The sequence below is a fragment of the Psammomys obesus genome, unplaced genomic scaffold (assembly GCF_907164565.1).
Source record: "Psammomys obesus unplaced genomic scaffold, mPsaObe1.curated_primary_1811, whole genome shotgun sequence".
NCBI lineage: Eukaryota > Metazoa > Chordata > Mammalia > Rodentia > Muridae > Psammomys > Psammomys obesus.
This window is the reverse complement of record NW_026585895.1, coordinates 11082288-11103611: the sequence shown is the minus strand read 5'-3', so window position 1 is coordinate 11103611 and position 21324 is coordinate 11082288. Positions and strand designations below refer to the sequence as shown.

The window sequence follows — 21324 nt, the reverse complement described above, 5'->3', positions numbered from 1 at the left end:
TACCGCTCGGCGGCTCCGGGCGGCTCGGCGGCCCCGCGGCGCGAGGGGCATCTTTTTTTCTCTCCCCCGCCCTGGGAAACTCGTCTCCGGGTCCGCAGCGCCCGGCCGGGGCGGGCAGGAAAAGCGCTGGGCGCCGGGAGGCTGCGACCATCCGGGAACTTGGCCGAGCGCTGAGCCCTCCCCCTCGGCTCGCGTCCTCCCCCTGAGGCCCCCGCCACACGCGGCCGCCGCTGGCCCTTCGCCCTTCGCCCTCGCCGCGCCCAGCCCGCCCGGCCCGGCGGGGACCAGTATCCCGGGCTGGGCTCGCCCCGGGGCGGAGGCGCGGGGGTCCGGATCCGCGCGCGCCCGGGAGCCGGACTCGGGGTACCCAAGCCGGGGCGCCGTCCCCGGAGACCGCCCGGGCCTGCGGGTGGGGTCCTCTCCCCATCCCCGAGAGAGCCTTCTCCCGTCCTCTCCTCTCCGCTCCCCAACCCGGGGCCCCGCTCTGAGAAACGTCAAAGTTCCGAGGCGCTTTAAAAGCCGGGTCGTGTGTTTGAAACGGAGGGGACCCCAGGGGCCCCGCGCGCCCCGCGCCCGCCCGCCGGGAGCGCGCTGCCCTTCCTATGGTAAAATGCCAGTCGGTGGGGATTCTTGGAGTTTTTCCTTTTCCCCTTTCGCCGCCCACAGCTGCAATCATGGAAAGATCAAGAGCAGAGTGGAAGGATGCAAAAAACGAGGCCCTTCCACACCGGGTCTCTCCCTCTCTCAAAACCACGCCCGGCAGGCCTCAAAGCCAAGTTCCGTTAGGCCATACACCTCTGAAAAGACAGAGACAAATTATGGTCGCTATAATGACTACTGGACCCTGTTGTGGAAACACCAAGATGATGTAGCTCCCTGGGGAAAGGCGGGAAAGCTCTGAGAAGCTGGCGTCTGGGGTGCGGCCCTCGGTTTCAGGCTTTCCGAGCGGCACCGTTCCCCGGAGAGACGGTGACTCGGGCCAACTCTCCTGATTGCCTTTTGGCTTTTTGGGTCCCTGAATGCACTCGTCTTTTTTTGTTTTTTTTTTTTTTTGTTTTGTTGTTGTTATTTTTAGGTCTCGCCGTGAATTCCAGGCTCGTCCTAAACTTTTACAGTCAGCTCTAGTCACCTAAAGTTCATTCTGTGTTTGCCTTTTGTTTCTGTGTTTGGTTAGTGTGGGTAAGCCTGCAGATAGGTCTATGCTTCCTGTGCGTGCCCCTGCGCCTGGAGCCACAGAGGCCAAGGTGTGGGATTCCTGAAGAGCAGAGCCACAGACTGCTGGGAGCCACCCAGGGAATGCTGGGGATCCAGACCGGTGTCCTCTGTAAGAGCAGTAAGTGCTCTGAACCACTGAGCCATTTCCCTAGCTCTGGCCACCATCCTCGGCCTTGAGCTTGGCTCTTTCGCTGGCTTAGCCGCGTGTGGTAAATACTCTCTCTTGATGCTTGACGACCCGGGGAATCCGTGAGGAGGGTAAACGAGCCCTGCTCGGCCGTGTGCTGTGCTGTTTAGCCGTGCTGGCCGGCCAGCTGCGTACGTTTTCAGCGGGAGACGGTCTCTGCTTACCCTTGGCCTTTCCGGATGCAGCCCCACGGCGGACAGAGGAGCTCAGTGCCTGTGTCTACTCCTTGCTCCGTGACGACCATTTTGCGAGCCGCTCTAGCTCCTGAACCAGGAGGTGCCTTAGAACCTCCTCCCTTATAACCAGGACTTCATTGCACTTGCCTTTCCCTGAGTAGACGACAGTGTCAAATGCCAGGGAAGGGAGCTAACCTGCCTTGCTGAATTCTCACAGGAACCCCCGTGAAATAGGCTCCTGTCTCCATTTCACACACGAGAGCGGAGCCCCGGAGAGCTTGGCCAGCTGCCCAAGATCTCTTAGCACACGAACCTCTAAATCCAGATTATTATGACACTAATCCCTTGGCTCCCAGCACCAAGTCTCTTGACTTGACTTCCTCTGTTTGTTCACCCCGAGCCGCCACTGGCACGGGTGCCCTGAATAAAATCCCTTACTGCCAACTGACAAGAGGAAAACATGCCATCAGATGCTTTAGTAAAGAATTGTTGGTGTTCAAGCAGATCTGGTCGAAGGCTCGGTGCTAGAGTGGGTTTTATCTTCCGGGTCCGTGCAGGAAGGATGCAGAAGGCCAGGGGAACCGAGCACCGCGTGAAGCCAGGGGATGCTGCGAGGCTCAGGACGTGTTGGGGAGGACGGGGTCTGCAGGCGGCTTTTCGGCACGTGAGTGCTCCGCCGTGAGTGCTCCGCACATTGAATAGATATATGCAAAACTAGAAGGAGTATGTTCCCGAGAGCTGATTAGTTTACTTACTGGCATTACGCCTTACTCCAAAAAGAACAAAAAAGCTTTAAGACCAGAGTTGAATGTGGTAATGTTTAAACCTCCAGGACAGCAAGTTCAGCAAATATTTTCACTCTATTTTTTTTCTTTCTTTCCTAAAAATATGTACTTATTCTAAACAATTCAAATAATTGATGAGCATAAAATTCAGAAAGTGAAAGTCATGTACAATCCCGTCTAGAAGCTACTACTGTTTGTGATTTATCCATGTTTTCCCGTGAATTTTTATTACTTTTTTTAAACAGCAAATAGGCATGAAGGTGTAAGAGTACTTGTCTAGCAGGCACAACGTCCTGGGCTTGAGTCCTCATGAACACACACACACACACACACACACACACACACCACACACTCACACATTCCCTCACTCAACAACGCTTATTGACAGCCAGGTGGATAGCATCATGCTGCATTTTCCTGGTAACCAACCCATTGGGCTAGTTTGCTGCTGCTATGTGAAACTCATAACCTTTCAAAGCCACATCCATCGCTTATTTCAGGGCTTCGTAAGTGAGCATGGTACGGCTTGCTTCTCTGTTCGAAGGCTGAGTTCTTGGCTGTGCTGGAGGGGAGCTCTACTTCCAGGCTCATGCAGGTCCCTGGCAGAGTTAAGGTCCCTGCTGAGATCAGGCGGAGGCACCTTCTCTTCCTAGTGGTCAGCTTCAAGGCTGCTGTTTGCACTTTGCCCTCATGAGCAGCATCCTCTTTGCCACGAGACTGATCTCCTTTTCCACATCCAGGAACAGAGGCTCTCCTGTGCAAACTCCTCACATTTCTAGAATGTTAAGCCCACTGGAGATGATTTCCCTCTACTCAACCCGGCCTTAATTACATCTATGGAATCCCTTCCCAGCGGCATCCAGATTGAAGCCAGTTGGAAACACTAGGGATGGAACTCTCACGGGTATGAAAGTTTATCTTGCCATTCCTCTAAGTCTCAACAAAGCTACTTCATTCTTTTTTTTTTATCTACATATTTTTCACTGTATTATGACCATAATCTAGCCAAATGACCTGGTGGTGGGCGTTTATATTGCTTTCAGTTGTTTTCATGCTTCATATGCCATAACCGTTTATAACCTTAAGTACTTATGTACCTCAAAGTTCTCTAACTAGCAATCTAAGGTGAAGCAATTAAAACCATAACTTAGTTGGAGAGTCAGTTTCAGAAATGACCCCTGTGCCCAGATATATTTGGTCCTGGTGGCACTCCCGTCCTCTCTAGGCCTTACTAACTCTGCCTTCTTTCATATAATTCCCTGTACTCTGCCCAGGGTTTGGTTATGAGTCTCAGCATCTGCTTTGATACACTCCTAGGTAGAGTCTTTCAGAGGCCCTCTGTGGTAGGCTCCTGTCCTGTTTCTTGTTTTCTCCTACTTCGAATGTCCATCCTATTTGTCTTTCTAAGTGAGTATTGATCATCTTACCATGGGACCTCCTTGTTTAGCTTCTTTAGGTGTACAGATTTTAGTATGTTTATCCTATCTTATAGGTCTAGAGTATATAAGAGAGTATATATATATATATATATATATATATATATATATATATATATATATACTGTATGTGTCTTTCTGCTTCTGGGATACCTCACTCAGGATGATCTTTTCTAGATCCCACCATTTGCCTGCAAGTTTCATGATTTCCTTGTTTTTAATTGCTGAGTAATATTCCATTGTGTAAATGTACCACAATTTCTGTATCGGCACCCAAGGGGGTTTTCCTATTAAGGGGAACAGGTACTATTTCTGACATGAACTCAATGGCTGGCTCTTTGACCTCCCCCCACCCCCAAGGGAGGAGCAGCCTTGCTAGGCCACAGAGGAGGACATTGCAGCCAGTCTTCATGAGACCTGATAAGCTAGGGTCAGATGGAAGGGGAGGAGAACCTCCCCTACCAGAGGACTTAGAGAGGGTCATGGAGGAGACGAGGGAGGGAGTGTGTGACTGGGAGGGAAAGAGGGAGGGGGCTACGGCTGGGATACAAAGTAAATAACCTGTGATTAATATAAAAAATAAAAATTATTAAAAAAAAAAACACCAAACCATAACTTATAGAAGTCACCTCCACAAGATGACTAGGACTGCAGGGTGGGAGGGAGTTGTACCTTTCATTGTTTTGTTTTGTTTTTTTTTTTAAAAACTTTAGCACATTTGATTTACTTATTTGTGCGTGTGAATGGAAGTGTGGGCATGTGGTGACCCTCATGTGAGGTCAGAAGACAACTAGCAGGAGGTGGTTCTGCTCCATGATATGTGCCCCGGGACTGAACGCAGGTTGTCAGGCTTGGTGGCTCAAGCAGCTGCTGAACCATCTTGCCGGTAAAGATTTGGACCTTTACATAGATACTGCCCATTTGTCCCCAAAGTGTTAGTAGCAATGAATATTCATAACAACAGTGCCAAGGAACTTAGATATTTTCAACGATAATAACATGTTTCATAAGCAGGTTCCACACTGTTTCATTAGAAGGCCTTATGTACGATAGTTAAGTGTGTCAGTACTAAGCCTGAGTGCCTAACTCCAGCCTTGGCACTCTGACTTCCTGGGTGACCTGGAATGGATGACCATGCTTTAGTTCCCGTTTGTACCTCTAGTGGCAATCCCAAGGGCTCCGTTTGTATTAATTGGCCATTGCTGTGTAACAAATGACTCTAAAAGGCCGTGATTTAAAATGCATTTATTGGATCGTAGTTTCTGTGGGTATAGTTCAATTGGTTGGTTTTAGCTGGTAATCTCTCACAAGACTGCAGTCAAAGACACTGACCAGGGCAGCTGCTGTCATCTTGAGATGCTATTAGAGAACGGCTCACTTTCAAGTTCACTTACACCTCGATTTACAAGATTCTGGGCTTCACTGGTTGTTGGCAGAAGACATCACTCAGGGTCTCTCTGTGTAGTCCTGTCAGTCCTGTTAGTCTACACTTGCTTTGTAGACCAGGCTGGCCTGGAACTCACAGAGATCCACCTGCCTCTGCCTCCAGAGTGCTGGGATCACAGGTGTGCACCACCGCAACCGGCTGACATCACTCTTGTTCTGAGCTTGTTCCATTTGAGAAGTGTGTAAGCGACTAGTAGAACACACTTCTGGGTGTGCCTATCAGGACACTTTCGAAGAGAATTAACCAATAAGGTTAATTAACCTCGCCTGAATGAGGGCACAGGCTGGCAGCTGGGTAGAATAAAAGGGGCAAATTAAATGAAAGCAACCGACTCCCATGGCGTTCACTCTGTGTAATTGCTGGCCACTGTGGTATGAGTTCCTCTGCTCCTGTTCCCTCTCCACAGTGGACTGAAACTTCTCACCCAGCAGTCCAGATCCAGCTTTTCTCTTTTTAAATTGTTCAAGCCGACATTTAGCTACTGTGATGGAAAAAAAAAAAAAAAAAAAAACAACTGACTGCTGCAGAAAATTAATACTAAAAAATTAAATGCTGTGACTGATCCTGGCTGTGTGTGGTTAGACCTTTGTGAGAGGAATTCACAGAAATTTCAAGAAGTCTGAAGAAAGCCTGGAATGCTATAGGCCAAGTTCAGTGGACAGACTGAACTGCCAAAATGAATGTGGATAGAAAAGATTCATGGAGTTTCAGATGCCAACAAGGACTTTACTGGGAATTAAACGAGAGGCCACGCCTATTGCATTCTGGTAAATAACTTGATTACATTTTGTCCCTGTTCTGAGACTTTGCTTGACATTGAGTTTAAAGATGACAGACCACAGTGGCAGAGGAAATTTCAAGGCAGTTCAGCGGCCATGCTGTGGTGTGGGAGTTGCCATCTTCTTTTAATCAAGTTTATGCTGAGATTTGGGATTGTCCTGGTTACCTTCAACTGCCATCTTGACACAGCCTAGAGTCAGCTGAGAAGGGAATCGCCCCTGAGGGATCACGGTGGTGCTTGATTGGTGTAGGAGGGCCCAGGCCACTCTGCTCAGCATCATCCTGTAGCAGGGGTCATGAACTGTAGCAGAGAGCTTAGATGAGAATGTGAGAATCCAGTGAGCATCATTTTCCCTGGACGTCTGCTTCAGGTTTCTGTTTCAGTGACGACCCTCACTTCCCTCAATGGACTGAAACCTGTAAGCTGAAATAAACCCGGTTCTTCCCTACTTGGTCAAGACTGTTCTATTGCAGTAACAGAGGTGAAATTAGAACAGAAACGAAGAAGTAAAACGGAAGAGCTTGTAGCTTGGGAAAGGAGCACACTTAAAGTTGTGAACATTAAAGCTTACCTGCTACCACTGTGGCGCTGGGACATGGGTCTCATGTTTGTCCGTCTGTGTTTTGACCCTAGTTTGGTCCAATGCTTCCTCCTTGTCCCCCAGGTTCTCCTTTTTGTAATGGGAATGTTTCCTTTGTGCCTCTGTATGTATATCACTTGTTTGTTTTTTCTTTCTTTCTTTCTTTTTTCTCTCGAAGCTCTGAATCTAACAGGAGAATTTGAAGTTGAACTTTGAACAGGTCTTGGAACTGTTAAGACTTTGGGGACCCTTGGGGAATGGAATAAATGCATTTTTGCATCATGATCTGAACATGAACCTTTGGGGCCAAAGGCAGAGTGCTGTGGCTTGAATGTGTGATGCCCTCTATAAGCTCAGGGGCTGGCTGACTGCTGAGCAACTGCTGGGCTTTCAGGAAGTGTCTGCATCTGGAGGATTATGTATGAGCTTATCAATGGATTACTCCCTCGATAGACTCGTAATATGATGGCATTATTAGCAGGTTATTAAACAATGGGAATCAGGCCACCATCATGGACACAAGGCACATGCAGCCCATCAAGCTGGCTAGGGTAACCAAAGTGCTAGGCGGGACTGGTTTGCAGGGGTGGTGCACACAGGTGTGTGGGATTTATGGATGACCCCCGCCGCTCCATCACCTGAAACTTCAAAGCCTCATTCGAAAGGGTGATGTGCTCACCCTACCAGAGTCAGAAAGAGAGTCTGGGAGGCTGGGCTGACCTTGCTCCTGGGTCCTGGATAGCCACCACTTATCCCAAAGGGTGACCTGCAACTGTTAAATAAAGCATTTGTATTTTTTTTTTTTTAATGGGAATCAGGGTCTCCTTGGAGAAAATAGGTCACCGGTATATGTGTTCAGGGGTTGGTTATATCTCACCTGGGCCCCTTCCTGTATTCTTTTTCTCTGTCCACCATGAGGCAATGAACCTCCTTTCCCAAAATCTCCCACCACTGTGCTGGTGTTCTGTTCAAGTACATGGGACGATTAAAGTATTACTGGAAACCTCTGAAGCCGTGAGCCAAAAAACTCAGTGCTCCGGGTTGTTTGTGGGGGGTATTAGTCATGGTGATGGAAAGTCCCGCTAGCATGCAGGCTGCCTGCAGCTCCCTGGTGTAGCATGGACCATAGTGACTCTTTTCCTGAGAGTGAGCAAGAGTCACAGTCTTTCTGTAACCCGATCTTCAGCCTCTCATCACTGTGCCATACTCTGCTTGTTAGACATCCCTAAGCTAAGGCATGATGGCACATGCTTATAATCCCAGCTTCTTGGGAGGCTGAGGCAGGAGGGTCATGAGTTTAAGACCATTCTGGGCAACACAGTGATAAGTTCTGTTTCAGATTTAAAAAGAAGAGATCACCATATTCAGATCACACTTACGGTGTCTCAGGGCCACAGGGATCTCAATAGCTGTCATCATCTTGGAGGCTTTCCACCAGCCCCTCATGAAGGTGCTGTGAGCTAAAGCTTGAAAAGAATATGTACAAATGGTGACCTTTTTTAGTAAGCACTCAAGAAAGTTGTTTATTATTATTATTAGTTATTATTTTATTATTAGCATTATTATATATTGATTGTACCCATTTTCATGCTTGACTTAGTATAATTAAGAACAAAAGAATGAGCCAGGCACAGTGGCACACACCTTTAATGCCAGCAGTTGAGAAGGCAGAGGCAGGCAGATCTGTGAGTTCCAGGCCAGCCTGGTCTACAAAGTGAGTCCAGGACAGCCAAGGCTACGAAGAGAAACCCTGCCTCAAAACAAAACAAAACAAAAAACAAAACCAAGAATCAAAGTATGGCATTTAAAATAATGCTCTTGTTTGGATCGTGTAGCTTGGCAGTTTGAAAAAGAAATCTGCCTAAATGAGGTAACAGGGAAGGCATTAAAAAGGGATTGATAACAAAGATGTTTAGGGAAGACCTTGGGATGGTCCATACTCCAGAACAAGAGCAGCAAGGACTCACTACTATTCCTAGGCCAGAAAAGGAGGCTATTAGCTGGAATGGGAGAGGAATCTTGAGGAGAGGCTGCTGGCATATGGCATTCTGCTGTAGAGTGGCACCAGGCCTTGATGGCCCAGCAAGGTGGAGGCTAAAAGAACAGATTCTTTTCTTGCAAGTGTCACTTGTCTTCTGAACCTGACGAGGAGCCAGAGGTCAAGGAAGCCATGATACTGTCCATTTGGCTCCTGTTTTCCTGATTGGAGCAAAGTGGAGAATGGTGGTCATGGACTATGGGGATGAACGGACCATGTTCAACTGGACACGCACACCTCTTTACTAATAGAACATTTCCGGGGGACTCGAGCCATTGTCCCTTCATATAAAAGAGAAACGGAAGCTCCTGAGTTTCCAGGGCAGCGGTCATGAAGGGGCGGCACCAGGAGAATGGTGCAAGGCGTTTGACGTCATCATTGGCTTCCATAACCTCTACCTGCAAGACCTTACCTTTGTGTTAAAGAGGATTTAAACTGACCTGAAGGTCAGTGGTCCAGCACCTGCCTGGCACACGTGATCCCAGCACTGCCAAAACACATCAAATAAACAAAGCCAACAACTCATAGCTGGGCAATCCCATATGGGCATTGCTTTACTTCAGCTAGGGAACTGAAGCAATGATGTGAAAGGCATTTGTTTTGCTCATTCCTTCTGATGACACAGCTGGCCGCTGACGGATGGTGACGCCTAGGCTCATGCATGAGGAACCCATGCGGATACCTGTGGAAAGCAGGACAGATGGGACAGACACTCAAAAGCACAAAGCTTTTCAGACATCCTTCTCCAGACACAGCAGCCACCCGAGAGAAGATGGTGGGAAAAGGCAGCACCAAACTGGAGGTTCAGAGAGAAGTACGAACTTAATACAATGGCAGAGAAAAGGGGTGCTCAGATTGGAGTGGGAAAGTGGGAGTAGCCTTCCTGGAGTCTGCATTTATGGGGAGCTCCTGTGGAAATCTCAATGTTTGTTTCCATTTCGTCCATGTATATAATGTATTGTGATCCTATCCACCCCTGTTAGGGTATTTCATGCCCGCTCCCATGCCTTAGGAGACCTTTCTTCTTCATCACAAAGGCTCCTCCCAATGTGTCTTCTTTCTTTTTCCTTTTCTTGTGACCCACCGAATTTAATTATGGCTGCTTGCAGGAACTTGGGGGAGGGGTTGTTTACCGGCCTATGGACAACTAACCAGTGGTTATACCACTGAAGAAATGACTGTCTCAGGCTGGAGAGGTGGCTCAGTGGTTAAGAGACCTGGCTGTTCTTCCAGAGGTCCTGAGTTCAATTCCCAGCAACCACATGGTGGCTCACAACCATCTATGATGAGACCTGGTGCCCTCTTCTGACATTCAGGCAGAACAGTGTATATATAAATAAAAGTGTTTTAAAAAAAGAAAGGAAGAAAGAAGATGACTGTCTTATTCAATGAATAGTTTAATTTTCAATTCTGTGTTTTGATTTATGAGTGTTTTGCCTGAATGTGCATCACATGCGTGCCTGGTGCTTGCAGAGATCAGAAGATTTCAAGTCCCCTGGAACTGGAGTTTCAGATGATTGGGAACCACTCTGGGTGCTTGGACTTGAACCTGGGCCCTCTGCAGGAGCAGCCGGTGCTCTCAATCCCTGAGCTAACGTGTGAGGATGCTGTTAAAATGTGAGTGTTCTGGATGATGACAGGGCTGGAGAGAGGGCCTCTTCCAGAGGACCTGGGTTTGATTCCCAGCACACACACTGCAGCTCACAACCGTCTGTAACTCCAGTCCTAGGAGATCCAACTCCATCTTCTGGCCTCTGTGGGCATTGCACGCATGTAAACAGACACACACATAAAAATAATAAATAAAACGTTGGGACTGGAGGGATGGCTCAGTTCTTAAGAACACTGTCTGCTCTTCCAAAGGTCCTGAGTTCAATTCCTTACAACCACATGGCGGCTCATGACCATCTATAATGAGATCTGACGCCCTCTTCTGGCCTGCAGGTATACAGATAGAGCACTCATCTACATAAAATAAATAAATCTTAAAAAATAAATAAAACGTTTACATTTTTTAAGATAAATATTTAAAAGAGGAGATGGGAGCATTTGTGAAAGTATTCCCCAGAGTATTTTGAAGAGATATGGATGATAGGAAATCACGGGAATGTTAGGAGAAAAGAGGTATCAAAGGAAGACTATCAATTAATACTTAAGTGAAATGATTGCCAGGAAGGCCTATGACATAAATATTAACAGATCCTTTGCTCTTTACATATAAATTTATGGTAAAAAAAAATTAACCTATAATTGAAGAAACATTGGGAAAATGCTATTTAAAATGTGTGGATTCCGACATGAGTGCGGTGACTAGCACACACAGAAAGCAGATGCTCTCCTCTGCTCTGCTGTCCACTGTTTATGGACTGTGGACAGGGGGCCCTCATCTATTTTTCCCCTTATGTTCATTTTCTTTTCTCATTTCAGGGCTTGTTAGCGGCTTCATCAGTGCAGGGAAAGCTCTAGCAGACTGTTCTGCATTCTTTCATGGTATGACCAATCTTGTGTGGCCTGTGGAGAAATAGGAGCGACTCAAGGGAACAGTTTACACTCACTTTTCCTAGGAATTCAGGGAAACACCTGCTGTGCTGGGCTATGTGGAAAGGCACGGCTTGGCCAGAAGGCAGAGTGGGCAGCAGAGTGGGAGAGCCTTGGTGGGGGCTTATGTTGGGGCTTTCACAGGGAGGGTGAGCAGTTTAGAAGTTCCTAGTCTGACTTGTTTTGGTTGACTTCAGGCCATAGGAGTGTTCTCTGATTGCCGGGAATCTGGCCTTGGGGTGGTGAGGGTGAGGAATGTTGCCTCTGGGATGTATGGCAGATAGAAGTCTGGTTCTGGGCTGGTCTGTTTGTGTTTCACAATCCTGCTCTTGTCAGGGCCCTCGCAATCTCTAGGAATTGGAGCTTGCCCAATTCCAAGCCACAAAATGCCAAATGTAATAAACAATTATTGTATACAAACCAGTTGGACCCGAGGAGAACTGTAAGCAGGAAGTGTCCTCAAGGAGCAGCTGAGGCGGAAGAAAGCACCACTTGGGCCTCAAGCACTTTCTGGAATCATAGAAGAAACAGTTGGGAACCTTGGGGTTTATTCCTCTTCTGTTCTAAACGAAGAAACTGGGACCCATGAATGCAATAGTGTGTCTAAATACTCGGAAGACTAAGACAGGGGATTTCTAGAGCCCAGGAGTTGTGAGGGCAGCCTGACAGCATGGTGAAAATGTGCAAACCTCCCTGAAAGGAAAAAGAAGAAAGAGAAGGACCCAGGGAAGAGGTAGGTCGTAGGGGAGGGGAGGGAAAAAAGGAGGAGGAACCCACATAAAGAGCTGCTTGTCATGGTATAGGCTTGTAATCACAGCCCTGGGTCAGGGAGCTCAGACACAGCAGGTCACTAGGGCCCTTTCGTCAGCCAGCCCTGCCTTCTAGCAAACTCTTGACCACCAAGAGACTGTCTCAAAACCCAGCTTATGAGGAACCTCAACTGTGTCCCCTGGCCTCAACACAACCACACACACACACACACACACACCCAAAAACTTTACAAATTTTAAATATTGGAATATCCAAATAGGAATGATGATAAATTAATAAAAATGGAATAATGAAGGGAGAATAGTTACGAAAATCTGTAATTTGCAAATACTTTTATTGTCTGTTTAAATACTAAACCTGAAATTTTAATGAACTGAAAACATATTGTTGCTTTTTTCTTTAACTTTTTTTTTCTCTCTCTCTCTTTGGGCTTTATTTGGCTACAGGAACAGCAAACTGCAAAGGGAGAAGGAGATACCCGGTTTTACTTAATTTATAATTAACAGAAAGGCAAGCCACTAAATGAATGACTGACAAACAGGGAAGCTTCAGGGGAAGGTCCTTCCCTAAGGCCCACACTTTTGGAATTCACACTTTTTGTTGCCCAATGGACACACCTCCCGTGTTCTGAGCCAGCAGGAGAGTCAGCAAAAATGAAAAGCGTGGTTACACCCAACAGCCCTCCCTTCCGAAGTAGCCCAAACAGGCTGGCTTGACATCCTGTTTGATCCACCACGTGGTTCCCGTGGACGGCACAGGTGTCATCAGCCATAATACCTGAGGCCCACGGGGCCACTACGTTTTACATTTTCACTTGAAAGTACTTCTCGTTCACCCTGCTGGGGCGCTGCTTTGGGTATCCATGCCCATCGCCGCCGCCATTTTGGAAACTTAATGATGACAGATGTTCATTAAGACTTCAAGACGACAGATGTTCTGATCTTTTCCTGTCCTTGATTATTTATTTATTTTGTGCTGTGTGCACAAATGCTCATGCCATGGCTTGAATGCCATGCATGTGTGTGGGGGGGGTTACTTGTGTAGGTCAAAAGACAACATGAGGAAGAGGTTCTCCCGCCCTTTGTAGATAGTGCAAATAAAATTTGGGTCTTCGGGCTTGGTGGCAGGTGCTTTTCTTTACTGGTTGAGCAGTTGCCCTGGTCCTGGCCCTGTTCTCCTGTGTAATGACAAGCAGCTGTCACCAGGGAGCCACCTGGTACTGCCTAAAATATTCAATAGTTTAGAAGAGTTCCCATCAGGTTAGGGGTTTAGCTCAGTGGTAGAGCGCTTGCCTAGCAAACACAAGGCCCTGGATTTGGCCTTCAGCTCTGGGGAAAAAAAAGAAAAATGAAAAATGAAAAGTTCCCTTCTTCTTTCCCTTACATCTGTTAATGTAAAGTTAACAACAACAAACAGCTTTTGCAAACAAATTTGAAGTATAGAGAGAATATTGTTTAAACAGGGGCCTAAAAATGACCAGTCTACCCACGGTCCTTTAAAAAGAAAAGTTTACTATCTATAAAAATCCTTCCATCTGTAAACTTTAAAAACTCACAGGAGGACTTAAAGAGAGTGCTCAATGGTTAGAAGCATTTGCTCCTCTTCCAGAGGACCCCAGTTCTGTTCCCAACCCCCACATGGTGTTTCAGAACCATCCATAACTCCAGTCTCAGGGGATCTGACCCTCTCTCTGTCCTCCACAGGCACTGAATGCACGCGTGCACTTACATATATGCCGGCAAAACATGCGCACACATAAAATAAAAATAAATGAGTGGTTAAAAAGACACACCGGAAGAATAGCTCTGTTTAATTGTCTTTCAAAGTACTTCAGAAGGGAAAGCTGACTCCTTCATTAAAGAAACAACAAGCAATGAGGGTGTAGGTAGTTCTCCTCTGTGTGGAGCCTGGGTTTGACATAGTTACATACACATATTGATACTAGATCAGGTTCTAGAAGCTTGTGAGAACAATGATGGGCTTCACTGAAGAAGAAAAATTACCTACCAAATTTCAGTAAAGCATCTTGTGGATCTCTGTGGATGGGACTGAAAACATAATTTGCTAAGGCCTCTGGGTGCTTAGAATCTCTAGAAGTAGGTCCTTTCTGCTGGGCCAGCAGCATGGTTCAAAAGCAAGCAGTAAGCTCAGAATCGGACTCTTAAACCCTTTTACCAAATAGAGGAACAGGAGAAATAGCAGTGGTTCCCCTGGTTGGGGAATTTTGGGGCTGAGGGTCCTGTTCTGTAAAAGAATAGAGCGGTTTAACCCTGGTTGCTGCGCACCTGTTAAGACCCACGTGTGCAGGCCAGAGAGGGGAGCCTAAGTGAACTGCGGAAGTTAACAACAATGTGTCAGTATGGCGCCAATAAAGGTAACAATGTATCAGTCCCAGCAACAATGTCAACAGTACAGGGAGCAACAGTGTAGCCGGTTGACAATGGACGGATTTCACTAGCACCAGCCGCTACTCACGGGAGAAGTGGTGAAGGCTGAACTCGGATTTCTGGATGACTTTTCTGTAACCCCAAAACTGCCTCCCAAAATAACGTCTATTTTTTTGTAATGGAAGCAGAGTCAGCCATGATCTTCTGATTGGTTAACAGAATGCTCACTCAGACTCTTAACAAAACAGTTGAAAACATTACTTGTTTTCATTTGTGTTTTCATGTGTGTTCAGCAGTGTGTAAAGTAGATTATTAGGTCTGCCTACTTATAATTTGTGAGCGACCCCATGTGACCCCACGTCTCTCTGTGGAGATGCAGCCTTAACATCTGTGCAGTGTACAGTCTCAGTACGTGGCACGGTCTTTTTTCCTACTGAGATGACTTTGGACAAGTCGGTGGTTCCCCCCGGGAGCAGCAGGGGCGGCTGCTGTGTGGAGGATTCCAAGCTGCTGGGCTGTGTTCCTGGGCCTGTGGCAGCACCAGCCAGCAGGACACATTCTAGAAAAAAGGAGTCCATGGGAGACGGACCCAAGCCTTGTGTTATGGTTTGAATGTAAGCCCTTCCGGGCAGGCTTCTCCTCTGCCCAGTGGCTTGTGGGGCTGTGGATCCTTGAGGAGGCGGGGCTGGACTGGGGGAAGTGACCCACGGGGGGGGGGGGGCTTTGAAGGTTATTAGCCAGGCCTCTAGCTCCTGCTGCTGCCTGCTTCCTGGTAGCTGTCTCACAGCAGCCCCTTCCCCCCCCCCCGCCCCCGCCACAAACCAGCCACACGGGTGGCACCACATGAGGAGCTTGTTAAGACAGCAGGGCTGTGGGCCCTACTCCACACTCACTGGGTCTGGACCCGGGCCTTAAAAGATTCCCAAAGAAAGTTCAAGTTCAAGAAACATCACAGGGCGTTGTGGCCACCGCACTAATGACAGCATCCTGTATTTGGAAAGCGTTATCAGGGACTAAGGGTTCTTAAGACGCCTACAGACGCGCACGCACACTTACACACATATACCAGCACACACACACACAAACAGGCCAATAAGTCTATGAAGCAATTCATATGTTAAAGAAGTTGTCAATTCACAATGAACAATACCTCATATTGCACCCAGGAATATGCACAATCTTTACTTGTAAATTAATAGTAAAGTTAAAGAAAAAGGAAAGAAATGCTAGCAGCTGGAGAGACGATTCAGCAGTGAAGAGCACTGGCCGCTCAGGCAGAGGACCTGGGTTCAGTTCCCAGCACCCACACGGCAGCTCACAGCCATCTGTAAGTCCAGTCCCAGGGGACCTGACACCCTCTCCGGGCTTCCACATAGAGCACAGACATACATGCAGGCAAAACACCCATGCACGTGAGATACAATGAAAAACATGAGGCTAAGGAATCTCCGAGGAACTTACCAGGAACTGATTCTGTCACTTTGGACAAGTTACTTGCCATCCTGTGTTTATGCAGAGGACCATAGGTGGCAATGGTTAAATGATGACAATGCAAGACGCCCTGGGGCCCTGTCAGCTCCTGCGGTAAGCTGCAGTATGCAACCTGGACAGTCTCCTCATTGCTCAGAGTATCCATTTCCCTCCTGTTCAAATCAGAGCAATGGGTATACCAGGCCACAGGGATGCCAAAGGGTAGAGGAGATGTGTGTACCAGGGCCCAGCCAAGCCCGGTGTTGAGAGCTCGTTGTAGCCTTATCAGCGGGCACACGTTGACCTGAGACCATGATGTGAACTCTTGCCTGCCTCTGTGTGGCACGGAATGCATGCTTCTTCTTGCTTGCCCAGCAAGAACTCGGCTTCCAGGAGCTAGAACGTGGGCACCAGAGGGGAGAGGACCCAAACCTCTACAGGCAAAGGAGAAAGGAAAGGCAGCAGGCCTGGGAGGTGTTTGCTTGCCTAGATCACCCCCGGACCCTAGGCTGCTTAAGGGTGGTTCTTCTTTCTCCCCAGGGAATTTTCTGAGCCTAGGGCAGGGTTTCACAGCCTTCCTTCCTAAAGCTGCAACCCATTAACACAACTCCTCCCAACCATACATTTCTTTTCATTGCTACTTCATAACTGCAATTTTGCTACTGGTATGGCTCATAATGAAAACATCTGGTTTTCCAATGGTCTTAGGCGACCCCTGCGAAAGTGTCATTTGCCAGAGCCTCCCACAGGTTGAGATGCAATGGGCTAGAACCTTGGCAGAAAACGGGTTCATATTCTTGGCGTCCCATGTGAACAAAGACAGAATGGAATGATGTGGCGTGTACATGATTATGATTACTAGGAGGAAGACCCTTCTCCGTGTTTTGCCTTTCCTGGCTGTTTGGTTTTTGGTGACTGTGGGCATCAAACTGTGCCCCAGATGTGCTAGGCAAAGCGCTCTCGAACCAAGCTAAAGCCCTAGTCCTTCCCCGGGCTTCCTGGAAGCCTTTAAGGGGTGAAGGAGGAGAGGGTGAGCAGGCTTTCAGGAGATAGACATGGACAGGTGAGTCTCCAGAGCCCTTTCTCCCCTTCCACCCCCCCAAAAAAGCCTCTGGCACACACTCCCCAGCCAAACCACACAACTTCATCCAGAGACTGGAACGTGAAGGCAAAGGCATGCTGCAGGGGCCGTGCCCACTCTAGGGCGACAGAGGGATGGACTTGTTCAACAGCGTGCTCAGTGTGTAGGGCAGGAGCATTCTTTGTGGTGGGGCTGTTCTGGGTGTCAAAGAGCCTTGCTCCTGTAGGTGTTAGCTGGACCCTCATACACAGCAGGCCAAGGCTGACTCTAAATCAGCCTCTGATCCAGGTCATAAAAGAGTCAGTAGGGTCCATCCATGAATGTCTCCTTTTCAGCTCTCATGTGTCAACCACTTTGCTTCCCACTGTTTCACTGATTCCTGTTATCAAGGCTTTGCAAAGGCAGGACCTGCACCAAATTCTCCTGTGAGAGACGTTATAGAGAACAGAGATCGGGGAAGGCCAGTGACTAGTCATTCCCAAGGGCAGGTTTGTTCCCCCTAGCCAGACCTACAGGGAGATCCACCACTCATCGAACCTGACCCTGGCTGAGGGCGGGGGAGTGGGTGTGGTTCTGTGTCAGTTCTACTCCAGTAGCTGTCAGAACAATTCTGGCCTAGACACTTCCCTACAGAGATAGTACCTGCCCCGATTCACACATTTTAGCCCACATTTCTTGTTGTAGGAGGTTTTTTTACCTCCAGACCTCAAGCTCCCAGAATAATGAGATTCATGAGACTCAAGGTAATTATTTACAAATACCTAGGCCACATAGCTAGGCTCTTCTCTGGCTAGCTCATAACTTAAAATAACTCGTTATAATAATCTACATTCTGCCACATGGCTGGTTACCTGAGCTCAGGCACCATGCATCCTCCCTCTTCACATCTTGCTGGCTGAATTTCCTGTTCCTTGCTCTCTCCCAGAATTCTTTCTGCCTGCTGGATGCTCCACCTCCCACTTCCTGCCTAAGCTCTAGGCCATCAAATTTATTATCGACAGGTGCTACATCCACACAATACATAAGATTTCTAAAGTCTCTCATCTGTAAAATGACAGGTCTGAACTGGAGAAGGTTAATTCTACGTGTGCTCTGGGCCAGCCAGTGGGCTGCTGGTAAAGAGCTAGAAATACAGCCCTAAATGCAGCCACCCCCTCCTCCCAAGGATCAGGGACCAGAGCTGAGAGGGGTGGGGAAGATTGGAAGAGCCGGAGGTGGTGAGTGAGTATGAGGAAACTGTCTACTGAACATGAACGGGGCAGCTGCACATGTGAGCTCAGTGGTTATGGCAGGGTGTAGCACAAGACCTGTGCAAGCCCAAACCAGACCAAATCCCAGCAGGGAGAGGGGGTTGGGTATGAGCTCCACCCCAGCTGAAGATCCGGTGCCAACTGCTGAGAGGAAGAATCACAGTGGGCTGTGGCCTCTGGTAAGTTGACTATGTTCTGGTAGATGGCCACACATCCAGGAATACATGGACAACCCAAACTAGACTAGCTGGCAAAGGAGGAGGAAAAGAAGGAGGAGGAGGACGAGGAGGAAGAGGAAGAGGAAGAGGAAGATGTAATATCTATAAAGAGCAAGAATTTAATGTTTCTAGGGGGGAAAAACCCTTTCATTCTGAATTTTTATTCTCTATCCTTAACTAGCTTACCTTTCCTTGTTAAATGTTCTCTCTCTTTTTTTCCCATAAAATAATGGTTATAATAAAATGGTGAGTTTGAAAACTGATAACAGTTGTTATTGACAATCTTATCTTGCCCTCTGGAAATATTTTAGATATTTTACATGAAACTCTACAGTCTAGGAGTCACTGACAATCCTGGGCAGCTAAGCACAGAGCGGACAGGGCAGACTGCGGACTCCACGGCAGGCAGGATTTCTCTGGCACCATGGATTCTGGGATGAAATAAATCTTCCCTTCTTTGGTCATCCTCGTGAAAACACAGAAACTGACCAGAAAAGCCCAGTGTGCATTTGGGAGCAACTCAAGTGGCGCTGCCACGGATGGGCTAGTAAAGGAAGGGTTCCCCAGCGCTGTGCTGTTTTGTTTTGTTATTTTGTTTACACTTAAAAGCGCGCGGGGGGGGGGGGGGGGGGGTGTCTCACCTGAGGGACCCCGTGGGCCACATGTGTCCCGGAACAGCCGTAAATGTGGCTTAACAGGTTTGTAGATGACAATATCAGTGCGTCGATATCAAGAGGTACAGCCCCTACTGTAAGCTAATTTGGAGACAGCTCTTGTATGTTTTTTGTTGTTTTCCTGGTTGCATTCTTGTGTGTTTAACTCGCTGGATGTAGTACTGACATCTTAACACAAGAGGGCACTGCTGCCTCGTTTATTTATATATTGTTTTTCTGGGCGTGCCCCGCTTTCAATTTTGTTTTTGAATCTTTAAAATTGTTATTGTGGTGGGCTACGTAAGCCTGTTTCATGGAAGCACATAATGTGCTTTGGACCTACTCTCCCAAGCCCAGGCACCTTCCGCTATCTCTCGGACCCCTGCCGCTGCTCCCTTTGTTCCCCACACAGTTTCTCTCCTACTTTGATGCCTCCTGAACGTATATGACTTCACGTACTAATGTAAAATCTAGGGCCCCAAAGTGAGAGAACACATGATTTCTGTCTTTCTGAGACCGGCTCAATTCCTTTAACATGGCTCTGTCTAGTTGCACCTGTTTTCCTTCCATTAACATAACTTCGTAATCCTTACGGGTCGCCCCGTTTGAAGCGCCACTGCATAGCGGCCTGCTTGCTGTTCCACCACCTTCCCAAAATACAGCCCCAATATCCTACCACGCCAGTGACATTTTTGTGCTCGGTGTATTGTTTTCTAAAGTAAGTTTCTCTGACGTTACATGGTTAGAAGGAAGATAGAATTTTGTTTGTGTTTGAAAACACATGCTACTTGGCGAGGCTGCAGACTTTTTTTTTTTTCTTTTTCTATCTTGGGGTTCACTATAAAGAAAGCTGCGTTATCCAGACACCCCGGGGTGTCGTGTGAGTGTAGCAGGGCTGGGAGAAGAGACACTCTAATTGTTCGACTTGAGGGGTCAGTCTCGCTGAGATGTTGGCTGAGTCGAGGCCTCGAATGTAGAATTACTTTAAAAGAATAAATAATGAAGTAACCCAAATCCAAGAGAGCCTTGACTCAAGCGCACCTGAGTAGACCTTTGGGTTGGGGTTACAAGTAATTTCATGATTTTTCAGGATTGTTTTGCTTTACTAAATTATACCCTATGGAATTTTTTTTTTTTTCATAGCAAACTCCCTAGTACTGTTCATTCAAACAAGGCAAAACCTGGGGCTGGGAATGTAGCTCAGTGGTAGAGCATTTGCCTAAGATGGCTACGGGAAAGCTTGGAATCTAGCATCATAAAAATAAAGAAGAAAGGAAAATCTGAATGACTCAAGTTGCATTTATTCACTATTTTCATAGGTACCATTTTTAGCAAACTAAGTGTGTACTGTTATCTTAAATTGCCTCATATAAAGAAACATTTTCCTGATTCACAGCTGAATTCAACCTTTGCAAAGAAATGCGTTCTGTCTTGAAGAAAAAGCAGCAGTTCCTTTTGGTCTTTCTCTAATCATTACTCGTGACTCCTCTATGAACGAGTCACAGATCTGAGCTACAATCCCGGTCGCCAGGCTCTCCTGTTTCGGAATGCTGATGTTTGCACCAAACTCCTTCCTCGAGAGCAGGGGCCACACTTACTTGATGACTTGTTAGGGAAGAGCATCCACTCGGGCCTTCATTCAGAAAAGTCCTGGCTCACTGTTGGGACACAGCCCAAGAATGGAGTCCTGTGAGGAGACCCCTGAGTGCTTGTGAGAAAGCTCCAAGAAAACAAGACAAGAGTCTTGTGACCTTAGTTTCTTCAAAGCACAGAAACGTTCTTGGAATGTGTTTTCGTGCTCCTCCAAGGTGTAGCGGCTAGGACTGAGCTTCTCATTACAACTAGCTACTGTTATTTGTGTATGTGCCTCTACGGAAAAACATGTCTTTGCCACGTGTGGCTTGCCCATGACGTGCAGCCTGTCCTCACCTCACGGGACTCCTCTTAACCCTCAGAGTATAAATTGTCTGATGCTCTGAATAAATTCAGCTGTCATGTGAGACTGTATTCTGCCTCATTTATCAGCTCCTTTCTCCCAGATCCCACCACCAGGTGGAAAACAGTCCATGATGCCTGATAAATAAAGAGGAAATAAATGGAACTTTCCATGATTAAAGGTTGTAATATTTTGTTTGATTCTGTAGGTTGGTGGGTAACTCTTTTGAAACAAACAAACAGCTATTTATTCTATGTTCGTGTTTTACCTGCATTTATGCCCGTGTAACACATGCATTCACGATACCCAGGGGGACTGTGAGAGGACATCAGATCTTCTAGAGCTGGATTTACAGATGGTTGTGAGCCCCTGTGT

The 21324-nt window shown here is 47.3% G+C and overlaps 1 protein-coding gene and 1 pseudogene across 3 annotated transcripts in view; one reads left to right on the top strand and one right to left on the bottom strand.

Moving 5' to 3' along the window:
- Wipf1 (WAS/WASL interacting protein family member 1) overlaps positions 1 to 150 on the bottom strand; it is a 106640-nt gene extending 106490 nt beyond the window's left edge. For all 3 annotated transcript variants that reach the window (XM_055600288.1, XM_055600289.1, XM_055600287.1), the window contains exon 1: positions 4 to 150. The gene's annotated coding sequence lies outside the window, so the exon portion shown is untranslated. The remainder of the gene's footprint in view (positions 1 to 3) is intronic.
- A 6969-nt stretch (positions 151 to 7119) lies between these two features.
- On the top strand, positions 7120 to 7326 carry LOC129671639 (40S ribosomal protein S28-like; annotated as a pseudogene).
- The last annotated feature ends 13998 nt before the right edge of the window (positions 7327 to 21324 follow it).